We start from the raw sequence: 12,820 nt of genomic DNA, 5'->3' as shown, positions 1-12,820 counted from the left end.
GGCTCTTACAGCACCATAGCAGTTAGCCCAATGAAGACTTCAGATAGATTTCTGTTCATTTGATGAAATTTTCTCTCCTACTAGGCTGTAAGTTTCCCTGAAGATGACCCTTTTGTCTGTTTGCTCACCGCAGTATTTCCGGTCCCTCACAGTGCCTGATAGGAGATGCTCAATTTATGAATTCATTTAATATGTATAAAATGAATGAATGAACAAGCTCGCAGGAAAAGCAGCCCAGAACTCAGAGGATAAAGGCTTGGCTATCTTTACTAAATTGAAGACGAAGCAAATTACTTTTTCTTTCATGTTGCTTGTGGGTCCCTAGCAGCACAAAACAGTTAAAAAATAAATAAGCAAAAAACAGTTTATTGATAACTCACCCTATCTACAGAGGTTTTTCTGGGATAACCAGGTAGGTGATGTAAGAGTTTAGGAGCACGTATACTGGGAGTTGGTTCTGCCTCCTTCCTTTAGTGAAATTCAGACATGCCAAGCTTTACCTCTGGAAAGACAATCTTCCCCCACCCTGACTTTTACGTCCTCTTGGGGCCATTCACTTTGCTGACTACCATGCTGCTTCTCAGGCGTGGACTGTCCTCTTTAAGCCTCTGGTACAAATATAAACTTGGACATAAACCCCTAGGCTTGGTGTCTTTCACTGATGATTTTGACACACTAGGAGAAGGCTAAAACTTTCTAAGGGAGAGCAACAAGAAAATAAGCATCAAGATCACACAACTGCAAGAGACATAAACGCAATCCAGAAATTGTGCAAAATCCCAGCCCCACTCGATTCTATATTTCTCAGCTCCAACCTGCTTCCATGAGATCGTGCCAATGTAACATCAACACCATGAGAACACTCCCACCCCCATGTGTGTTGGGTCTTTCGTGGAGGAAGGCAAGAGAGCAAGGCCCTCTCCGCACAGCCCCTCAGGTTCTTTAGGCTCCAGCGTGAGTCCTGAGGGGTGGCTAACACCAAGCGTGACCCTGCCCTAAGAGGGATCCACATACACAGCACCCAAGGCTTGTGGCTCTTACCCCCTGCAGCTGGTCAGTGCATGTGCATAGGATAGGGCTACATATATTATAGCAACCACGCACACAGCCCAAGCTGAAGAAGTAACATTGACACGAATAGGTGAACTGAGTGGTGATGGACAGGAAATGGGGTTGCAGGTGTTTGCAGGATCTGCGACAAGGAGTGTAAGGTTGTGAGGACAAGACTACATCAGACAGTCTGGAGCAATGAGAAGGAAAGTCTTTCAGGGTTGGATGGTGAGGTGTGGAGGAGCCCATACCTGTATTCTTAATGTCTGAGAGCCCTGTCCTTTTCTTTTCATGTTTAAAACATCCAGGTTGTTGTTGGTTTTTTTGGTGGATGCAATACCTTTATCTTTGTAAAGATATTGGAAGAATGACCACACCCCCTCCCAAAGAGAATTTCCCCATTGGGTCTCTTCCGTTCCACCTTTATCTGAAGATACAGCTCTCCTTTCATGCCCCCATCCATCTCCAATAAGATGTCTGCGTTCTCCACACTTAATGAGTGTTTACCACCAAATGGAAGGCTGTTCACACTTATTGAGTAGGGGGAGGAGAGGGTTAAGTGGAGAATGTCCATGCTTGAGGACATCTCTCTTCTGAGACCTCTCCACCTTGCTACTTGGTCTCCAGGGTACTTCAGAGATAAGGATCAAAGTCCCAGGAGCTTCCAAATCCTGATTCATCCTGTTGTGGGTGACCTGTGTAGTTTGGGAGGGTTTGTTTATCCATAGTTCCCTTGACATAGTCCAAGCCTCCTGAGCCTCTGCATCTTGGTGTGTTTGAACCTTTTCTGGCTGAGGCCATCTCTACCCTGGCAGAAAGCCTGTGGGACAGGATCTTTTCTATGAAAACTACCAGCCAACTCCCCTTCCACAGGGCCACATTCAGCTTACAAAAAACGTGCATGAAAAACTTTCCCTGCCAAACTCTGGAAATGAAGCCATTCCCAACACAACCCTAACTCTCTTTGCTCTGCCCCTTAGGTCCCTCTAGCTGCATCATCCCACCTTTGGGCTTTTTCAGGTACATGCTGGATATCAATCCCTGAGTCCCTCCACCTCCAGGGGGACACAGGTCAAGCTCTCTGGGGGGTTTACTGAAGCCCTCTTCACTTGGCTTGAAGTGAGAGCAAAAGCTCCCCTCTGTTCACCCATGAACGTACAGGAAAGAAACCTACATTTTAACAACTATACCCAAAGAATATTTTTCCTTTTATACACCCAAGGTTGGGTGAGGGACTTATGATGCTGTATTCTTAATTGTCAAAACCTAGAAACAACCCAAATGTCCATCAACTGTGAATGGATAATCATATTGTGGTACAGCCTTACAATGAGATACTACTCAGCAATAAAAAAGGACAAATGAATAACATATGCAACAATATGGATGAATGTCAAAAGCCTTATGTTAAGTGAAAAAAGTCAAACTCAAAAGGCAACATACTGTATGAATCTATTTATATCACATTCTGGAAAAAGCAAATCTGTAGACACAAAAATCAGATCAGTTGCCAGGTGATGGGGTGGAGCAAGGGATTGACTACAAATGGTCATGAGAAAATTTGGGGGAGAGAAATAGTCTGTATCTTCACTGTAGTGAGGATTATATGACTACATATATTTGTTGAAACTCATAAGACTGCACATGAAAGAAGGATGAGTTTTAGTGTATATAAATTATAACTCAATAAAACTGACTTTAAAAAATAAGAGCTCTCAGTACTTTATAAGCAAACAATGAGGACACAGTTTTATATTAGTTATCTATTGCTGTGTAACAAATTATGACAGAACTTAGCAGCTCTAAACAACATTTACTATCTCACAGTTTCTGTAGGTCAGGAATTTGGGAACAGCTTAGCTGTGTAGTTCTGGCTTGGGATCTTTCATGAAATTGCAGCTAATATGTCAGCTGAACTGCTGTCATCTGAAGGCTGGATTGGGGCTGGGATACAACAACCTTGGGATACTGTAGTTACACAAGCTGTTTGACTAACAAAATAAGTGTCTAACTAGTAAACTGACCTCAGCTTTTTTGTACCCTCAGCTGGTGAGGTCTGGGGACATTCCAGGTATAGAAGAATAGTAGTTTCGTTCTTAACTGCAAGCAACAGAAACCAATTCTGGCTGGTTTAATAAGAAAATTTATCTTATTAAAAAGATATTGTATAAATAACTGTTACTACAGTAATTTGTTAATGGATAGTTTGATATAAATTGTGACATCAAGAACATAAAATGTGTAAGAGGTACAAATTACTATGTATAAAATAAGCTACAAGGATATATTGTACAGTACAGAGAATATAGCCAATATTTTACAATAACTTTAAATGGAGTATAATCTATAAAAAATTTGAATCACTATATTGTACACCCAAAACTAATATAATATTGTAAATCAACTGTGAAAAAAAAAACAAACACCATAAGAAAACATAAAATGTGGAGTGGGGAAGCGTAAAAATGTAGAGCTTTAGAATGCATTTGAACAAGTTGTTATTAATTTAAAATAGACTGTTATAAATATAATTTGTTCTATGTAAGCCTCATGGTAACCTCAAAGCAAAAACCTATAGTAGATACATAAAAGATAAAGAGAAAGGAATCTAAGCAAACCACTACAGAAAGTCATCACAAAGGAAGAGAGCAAGAGAGGAAGAAAGGAAAAAAGGAATTACAGAACAGGCAGAAAATCCTTAACAAAATTGTAATAAATCTATACCTCTCAATAATTACTTTAAATATAAATGAACTAAATTCTCCAATAAAAAAAATAGAATGGCTGAATGGATAAAAAAACAAACCCAACTATATGCTGCCTATAAGTGACTTGCTTCAGCTTTAAGGACACACACAAACTGAAAGTGAAGGGAAGGAAAAAGATATTCCATTCAAGTGGAAACCAAAAGAAAGCTGGAGTATCTATGCTTATAGCAACATATAGAAATCAGTTGCTTCTGCATACACTGAAAACAAAATATCTGAAAACGAAATTACAAAATCACATTCACAAAAGCATCATAAAGAGTAAAATACATAGGAATAAATTTAACCAAGGAGGTGAAAGACCTGTACACTGATGAAAGAAATTGAGGAAGACACAAATAAATGGAAAGATACTCCATGCTCAGAGACTGGAAGAATATTGTTAAAATGTCCATACTACCCAAAGCAATCTATAGAAACAGTGTAATCCCTATCAAAATTCCAATGGCATTTTTCACAAAACTACAACAAGCAATCCTAAAATTTGTGTGGACCACAAAAGACCCTGAATAGCTAAAGCAATCTTGAGAAAGAACAAAGCTAGGGGCATCACACTTTCTAATTTAAAACGATATTACAAAGCTATAGTAATCAAAATATTATAGTATTGGCATGAAAACAGTTACATCAATGGAACAAAATAAAGAGCCCAGAAATAAACCCACGCATGTGTGGTCCATTATATACAACAAAGAAGTCAAGAATATACAGTTGGGAAAGGATAATCTCTTCAATAAATGGTGCTGGGAAAACTGGACAGCCACATACAAAAGAATGAAACTGGACCCCTATCTTACACTGTACATGAAAATCAACTCAAAATGCATTAAAGACTTGAATGTAAGACCTAGAACCATAAATCTCCTTGAAGAAAACATAGGTGATAAGCTCCTTGACATAGGTCTTGGTGATGATTTTTGAGGCTTACACCTAAAGCAAAGGCAACAAAAGCAAAAATAAACAAATGGGGCTACATCAAACTAAACAGCTTCTGTACAGCACAGGAAACCATTAACAAAATGAAAAGGTAATCTACGGAATGAGAGAAAATATTTATAAATCATATTTGTGATAAGGGATTAATATCTAATATACAAAAAGAACTCATACAACTCACTAGCAAAAGAAAATCCGATTAAAAAATGGGCAGAGGAACTGAATAGACATTTTTCCAAAGAAGATACACAAATGTTTAACTGATGCATGAAAAGGTGCTCAACATCACTAATCATCAGGGAAATGCAAAGCCAAGCCACCATGAGATATCACCTCACACCTGTTAGAATGGCTATTATTTTAGAAAAACACACAAGATAACAAGTGCTGTTGCCGGTGTGGAGAAAAGGAGACCTTTGTGCACTGTTGGTGGGAATGTAATTTGGTGCAGCCACTGTGGAAAAGAGTATGGAGGTTTCTCAAAAAACTAAAAATAGACCTACATATGATCCAGCAATTGATCCAGCAATGATGTAAGTCATATTTCTCACTGGCAGGCAAGGGAGTCACAAGAAAGGGGAAAAAACTAAAATAAACTCTGTAGTGTTGGTTTGGAATTGGAGGTATTGGTATAAACTAATAATTTTCATTAGATAGATAGGTGATGATAGATGACACAGGAAGGAAGGAAGAGAGAGAGAGAGGGAGAAAGGAAGGAAGGAGGAAGGAAGGAAGGAAGGAAGAAAAGAGAAGAGATAGATGTAATGATGTGTATGTGTATATACGTATATTTTTTCCACTGAAAGACTGAGAGCAGCAGTATCCTGATATCAATTAACATGCCTGGCACAAGGAAAGAACAAGATGATCCTGGAACATCTTGTAGGGCCAGAAAGCAAGAACATGCTCCAAGAATCATGGGGACATCAAAGGACACAGGAGCCAGTGTGAAGGGGCTCCCAACTGGCCAAATCTGGGACAATTTGAGCATCAAAATATGCAATGAGAATAAAGGATTATAAACTATTAAGTAAAACAGAAAACCATGGGAATGTAGATACCTGAAAAGATAAACAGTCGGCTCTCCATATCCACAGGTTCTGTATTCTCAGATTCAACCAACAGCAGATTGAAAATATTCTAAACCTGCCCCCCCCAAATTCCAGAACGTTTCAAAAAACAAAACAAATTCATGCCACTCGTGGGCAACTATTTACATAGCCTTTACATTGTATTCGGTATTCAAAGTAATCTGAAGGTGACTTAAAGTATACAGGGAGATGTGCCTTGGTTATATATTGGTTATATGCAAATACTACACCATTTTCTATAAGGAACTTGAGCATCTGTAGATTTTGGTATCCATGGGGGTCCTGCAGCCAATCTTCCACGGATACTGTGGGACATCTAGATCAAGATCTAGACCTAGATCTAAACTTTGATGCAGAACAGGATATCTAGATAGTTTCCAAGTACCACCCCACAAAATACTTTTTAAGCCTGGTATATACCACCTAAATCAAGGGATCAAAGTGAACATCACCAGTAATGGGACAAAAAAAATGATAGGATACAATCACTTCCAAAAATGATAAAGCTTAATTTAATCAAGAGGAAACATCAGACAAACCCAACTGAAGGATATTCTACAAAAGGACTGGACTGTTGATTTTTAATGTGTCAAGGTCATGAAAGCCACTGAAAGACCGAGGCACTGTTCCACACAGAAGGGGACTAAAGAAACATGACAGCTAAACGCTCCATGTGATTGTGACCTGGATATTTTCGCTATAAAATTCATTATTGTGTCAACTGAATAAACTTGAATGGGTCTGAGGATTAGGTGGTAGTGCCGTATCAAGGTTAATTTTCTGATTTTGATTGTTGTGCTGTGGTTATATAGTAGAATGTTCTCATTTGTAGAAAATACAGACTAAAGTATTGGGGGATCATGGGACATCAGATTAGCAATTACTCTCAAATGGTTTAGAAAAAAAGTTATTTGTATAGTACCCCCAACTTTTCTGTAAGTTTGTTTCAAAATGAAAAATATTTTTTAGAACATGATAAAGGATATTTGGTAGCAGCTCTATTCATAATTGTCACCACCCCACGCCAACACCCCACAAACAAAACAAAACAAAAAAAACAATGCAAATGACCATCAAGAGGTGAATGGATAAACCAGCTGTGGTATATCCATACAACAAAATACTTCTCAATAGAAAAGAGTAGACTATTAACACATGCAGCAGCTTGGATGACTCTCAGAGGCATTGTGCAAAGACATAAAAGACTACCTATCGTATAATTCCATTTATACGACATTCTAGAAAAGACAAAACTGTAGAGATGGAGAACAGAGCAGTGGTCTCAGAGGTCAGAAGCAGGGAGGGTATAACCATAGATAGCAGAGGGGAGTACTTTGGGGTGATGAAAACTATTCTGTATCCTGAGTGTGGTCATGGCTGAACAAATCTATACATGGGTCAGAACTCCTAGAACTGTATACTAAAACAAAACGAAAATGTCATGAGATGGGGGTGATGGTTATATAGCTCTATACATTTACTAAAACACATTGAGTTATTCAACTACGGTGTTTGAATACTCTAGTAAGTAAATTATACCAGGAGGAGTAGACGGTGGGCAGATGGAGGATTTGTATATGTTTGGAAATATTCATATTAAAAAGGTAATAACAACAAAGGGGTACTGGGTATCTCACAGTGTCACTGGCACGGGGACCTCCAGGCAGGAGCAAAACTCGAAATCCCACTGCAGATCTGCTGTAGAAAGAATATCTGCAGCCACCACCATTGAGAACCACATCTGAACTTGGACCATGGACTCTGGTCATTGTGGATATGGATGCTGCCACAGCACCACTCTCTCTGCTGCCCAAGAACTTGGGCTTCTGCATCCTCTGCCAACGTCAGACAGAGTTACCTCTGGTTCTTTCTTTGTGTCACTAGTTCTGTTTTCAGAGTCCGGGGTAGGTACCTCTGCCTGCCAGGCCTTCGTCCTCTGGCTGTGCCTTGGGAAGGCGAGTATCTTGCATTTTCACCTTCTAGAGTGAAAGGCAGACTCTGCCTCTCACCAAAACTCCTAAGGTGGGAGGATTCCCCAACCATGGGAATGGGTTACAGATGCTGATCAGCCAAAAAGAAGGACATGTCCACTGTGACAGTAGGCACCATCTCTTTCAAGTATTGACTTAAATTGGCCTCTTTTGGTCTAGAAATGCTTCATATGCCAGTACAGTAAATTCTCCAGATATACTACACAAATGTTTACTACACATTTTCCAAAACACTAAGGCGGTTGACAAAGTATCCACTTGTCTGTCCATCTCTCCTTCCACAGGCTCCACCACAGTTTTTAGACAGACCCTTACACGCTCCAAACCTCTTAGCATTTTCTGCTCCAACATGTTTAATGACACAAGCTTTGTTTTCTACATTCTTGGTAAAAAAAAAACCAAAGGCAATGAGGAGACCCCAGACTGTTTGACACATAAAGACAACTTTGGGTCACATCAAATCGTTACAGAACAGCCACAGGGAAATAAGTAGAAGTCAAGTTTACAAGCGTCCACTTACTTTGATGTATTTGCCCTTTGGCAAAACCTCTGTGGTGGAAAAGGGCTATCCTCCTTTGCTTAAATTTCACAGAACACCAAAATGGCACCTAAGTGGTTCATTTCCACTCTGGAACTGGCTATCATGCTTTACTTATGCTATCCGTATATTATTGCAGGAAGGATTTTTATAGTGCTTTATAGGTCCTAAGTGCTCTCAAATCATTAATAAGTTATTTGTCCCTGAATCTTCTGGTCTGTGTTAACATCTTCTGTTTGAAGTGCAGCCACCTGGACGTAGAGGTTAAGTGCCTGGCCCAAGGTCAGGGGCTGAGGCACTGCCAAACCTGGGATTGCATGATTTTATAGAGAAAGAATCCAACACTATGTCATTCATCGGAAGAAGGCTTCTCTTGACCCAGGCCACTTTAAAAGTCAAAGGAAAGATGAATTAAGTGCTGAGCTGGTTTGTTTCAAAGCTTACTTAGGGGAGTACCAGCCAAGGAAGGGTCAATTACTTTGCTGTGCTAGGACTTCTAAATCAATCCATTTCGGCGTCTTGACCACCGAAACTAAAACTGTCACTTGAGATGTCTCTCCTTGTGTTTTTATATATTCACACTCATGTTCTAAAAATGACCTTCTGAGGGATTAATGGAAGAGGTGATTTAGACCCAGAGTCACTAAAATTGATAATAAAAGAAAGAATTTTAGCTTAATGTAGTAGTCATTTCTTAAACACGCTCAGTAGCTAATATTCTATTATTCTTTTCTTAATAGTAGGGTCAAGTTAAAATATATTTGGCAAAAAATATGATACTTTTTTTTGTAGGACTCTCCAGCAAGGGAAGGTTAAAAGCACTAAGAGGAATCCTCGGGCATTGCCATGCAAAATCAATAGTTGCTACCTCTGGGCTTCAGCATCGGAAGATTGCCTGTCTTCCAATTCCCCTTCTCACGTTCCTCAGAGAGGCTGAAGAAAAGCTCTAGAAGGGAATTCAAACTCAGTTTCCTTGGCTTTCCAGAGATCCCTATAATTAAGCAATAGTGATTTAATGAGAGAATCTAAGAAAAAGGATTCATTCTTCAGTCTCAGTAGAAAAAGCTTCTGCCTAAACCAACTTCTTTGTTCACTCTTGCATTCTGTTTTCTCGGCACCTATGTATCTTCTCAGCTCTTCGCTGTGAGTTATTTGTGAGGCAGCATGAAGCAGTATTTCTAGAGAAGGCAAGTATATGATTATTTGACCCAGAGCAGGTGGAAACGGAGCCTGATGAGTCAATCACTGGGGCCAGGAGTCTGGAAGATGGTGATTGGCCAGACTTGGGTCACATGCCCTCCTATGGACTAGAGAGGTGGGTCACCTCCATCTGAGCCACATGTGCTAAATAAGAACAGAAGAGGATGATCACTCAAGAGAAAATTAAGATGCTATTAGAAGACAAAGGAGAAACAGATGCTGGGCAGGCAAAAGGAACAGGTGGCACTACAGAAGTCCATTCTATATATGAGGAAAATAAGGCTCAGAATGTTTAAGAAACTTAGTTGAGGCCATGTAGCTAGTGGTTCAACCAGGCTTCAAACAGCTCTGACCAAAGGTTAAGAGTCTAAGCTTTGGAATCAGACAGGTTTGAGTTTAAATCATGCCCCACTGCTTATTGGCTATGTCGTCTTGGCGAAGTTACTTAATTTCTCAGAGCCTTGGGTTTTTTTAGTCTGTAAAATGGGAATAATAATATCTGTTTCATAAAATTAAATGACACATAAAGCACTTGTCGGAGTGCTTGGTACACAGAAAGCTGGTGGTAATAGTAATAGTAGTAGTTACAAAGTTAGTACTAGTATCAACTTTGGTCTAGCTTCAGAGCCCATAACTATCACAAAATATGAGTATAGTTTGGCAAGAATCATTTGTAAGTTTAGAAATATATAACTAATTGATGTTTTAGGATTTTAAGACTTTAAAAATAAAGGTTAGAAGTTTAATGAATTCTTATCACATGCTTTCTCCTGTTTTCTTGTGACCATCTTCTGGTGGAAATACTACATATCTTCTCTCTGATTCTACTTTTTCACCTTTTTAAAAACTAGGATCTTCCTGTTCTGTCCGTAAGCAGCCGTAACCTCAGGGTTAAGGCACCAGTCTGTTCTTGGCTTATGCTGGGAATGGTTTTCACCTGAGCAAGGTTTTTGCAGAGCTTCTAAGCTCTTCCATTGCTCGTTCTCAATCCGATTTTAGTCACGACTAAGGTTTTCAACATTGGAAAGAGGAACTTCTGACGATTTAAGACTCGAACCACGCACAATCAGTTTTGAAGTAAACAACAGATAGCACTCAAGGCCCCTCCCTTTTCCAGTCTGTAGCTCTTATTCCAAGGTAGCAGTGATGACCTCTACCATCTGATTACCCAGACACAAAATGACACAGAAACAAGGCTTGTGGCACTATTATTTTTATTAGTCTGATTTTTTTCCCTAAGGATATTTTAAGGACTGGGGAATGCATCCCATTCTCAGAAAATATCTTAATCATTTTGAGAGTTACATATAGTCACTAGGACTCTTTGTTGACTTTATCATCTTGCATCCATGATAAGTATTTTCACTGCTAATGACAATCCGTTACTGTTGAAACTGGCTAAAATTCAATCCAATGTCAGCTTGTGAGCCACAGTTAGTTACTGCTCACACCTAGCATTCCTGGACCTGAGGGCTCAGTTCTGTCCCCAGCCAGCCCTGTCCCTTCTGGCCTTACATCTTTGACTCAGCCTGCATCTATAACAGGGAGAAAGAGATGCTTGAGGACCGTCTACACCACATCTCCGGGTGAGCCAAACTGCCGGTGAGGGTGCTAGTGGCTCTCAGCCCACCCCTGAGAGCTCTGGGGCAGGAGTGACCAGGGGACACAGACTTTTCTGTCTCAGCTTGGAGACTATGCTTCAAGAGGGCCAGGAACTCCCGGAAGTAAGTTAGAGACACACATAGAGATGATCCAAGGGGTTAAAAAAAAAAAGTAGTTAGCTCATTTAACTTGGAGAAAGGAAGCCTGAGAATAGTTGTGATTAGAGATGTTAAATATCAACTTTAATCAAGACATATTTATTGAGCCCACCATGCACTGGGCCAGGGCTACCCACGAGGAATACTTGCCTGGGGAACAATGCCTCGCTGTTCCGTCGCTGCTGAGGATGGAACAAAGGAAATGGATCTGTGTGGCATAAGAAGAGCTTCAAAGTAGCTGTAATGGAGAATTTTCGACATCACATAATGAGAGCCTTTTAAATACAGGGCTGGCTCGCCAGGCGGATGCAGGGGCCCAAAGCGTGCCTGGGGCAGGCTTGCACAAATCAGTTCTGGCTGGTTTGAGATGTGTAGTTTACAGCAATCAATTGTCCACATAGGGCTGGGGTTGAGATAGGATGATGTCGTTTTTCTCTGTGTTATTTTGAACCTTCATTTTAATAAATACTACCGAGAAACTTCTCAGAAGTGTTAAAAACAGGTTACTTGGAGAAAAGAGAAGTGAGTATCTGAACTCTACATGAAGGACGTTACAATGGAAAACACCCAGAGGTTTAATAAACATTTTCAAATGTTGTAAAGAAAAGCATGCAAACCTTAAAGGAAGATAGCAACCTGAGGACAATACTGAAACTATGGCCATTGACAAAATATTTGCTATCTAATTGTTCATTGCAGTTGGTTAGAAAACATTAAAATCCCAATAGATAACTGGATAAAAATAAAAACTCATAAAAAATTTATATCTGGCCAACAAATGAATGAAACAAAATTTTGACCTGACTACTTATAAAGCAAAATTCAATTTAAACAATGTACTATAAATTCTTTTCTTAAAAAATCAGCTAATTTTTTTTTCAATAATAATTTCCATTGCTGATGAAGACACTGAAAAAGGAGCCTATCTGGATATCAATGTGACTCTTTTATAGGTAAAACTCCTTTAAAAACATTTTTAGTAATTCCATTTTTGTTTTTGGAAATCTATCCCTAAAAATATTTAAATCCAAAAATAGCTTTGCTCAAAAATGCTCATTGCAGGGCTTCCCTGGTGGCGCAGTGGTTGGGGGTCCGCCTGCCAATGCAGGGGACGCGGGTTCGTGCCCCGATCCGGAAGGATCCCATATGCCGCGCAGCGGCTGGGCCCGTGAGCCACAATTACTGAGCTTGCGCGTCTGGAGCCTGTGCTCCGCAACGGGAGAGGCCGCGGCAGTGAGAGGCCCGCGCACCGCGATGAAGAGTGGCCCCCGCTTGCCACAACTGGAGAAAGCCCTCGCACAGAAACGAGGACCCAACACAGCCATAAATAAATAAATAAATAAATTTAAAAAAAAAAAAAAAAATGCTCATTGCATCAGCCATAGTCAAGAATAAAAACTTTTAACATCACCTACAACCACAAGAGACTGGACGTAACCCAAATGTCCAATGGTAGGTGAATGTTTCCTAAATTATGATGTAACAA

This window comes from Eubalaena glacialis, chromosome 7 (assembly GCF_028564815.1).
Source record: "Eubalaena glacialis isolate mEubGla1 chromosome 7, mEubGla1.1.hap2.+ XY, whole genome shotgun sequence".
NCBI classification, from domain to species: Eukaryota; Metazoa; Chordata; class Mammalia; order Artiodactyla; family Balaenidae; genus Eubalaena; species Eubalaena glacialis.
The sequence above is the reverse complement of the archived record's forward strand: the minus strand, read 5'-3'. Positions refer to the sequence as shown.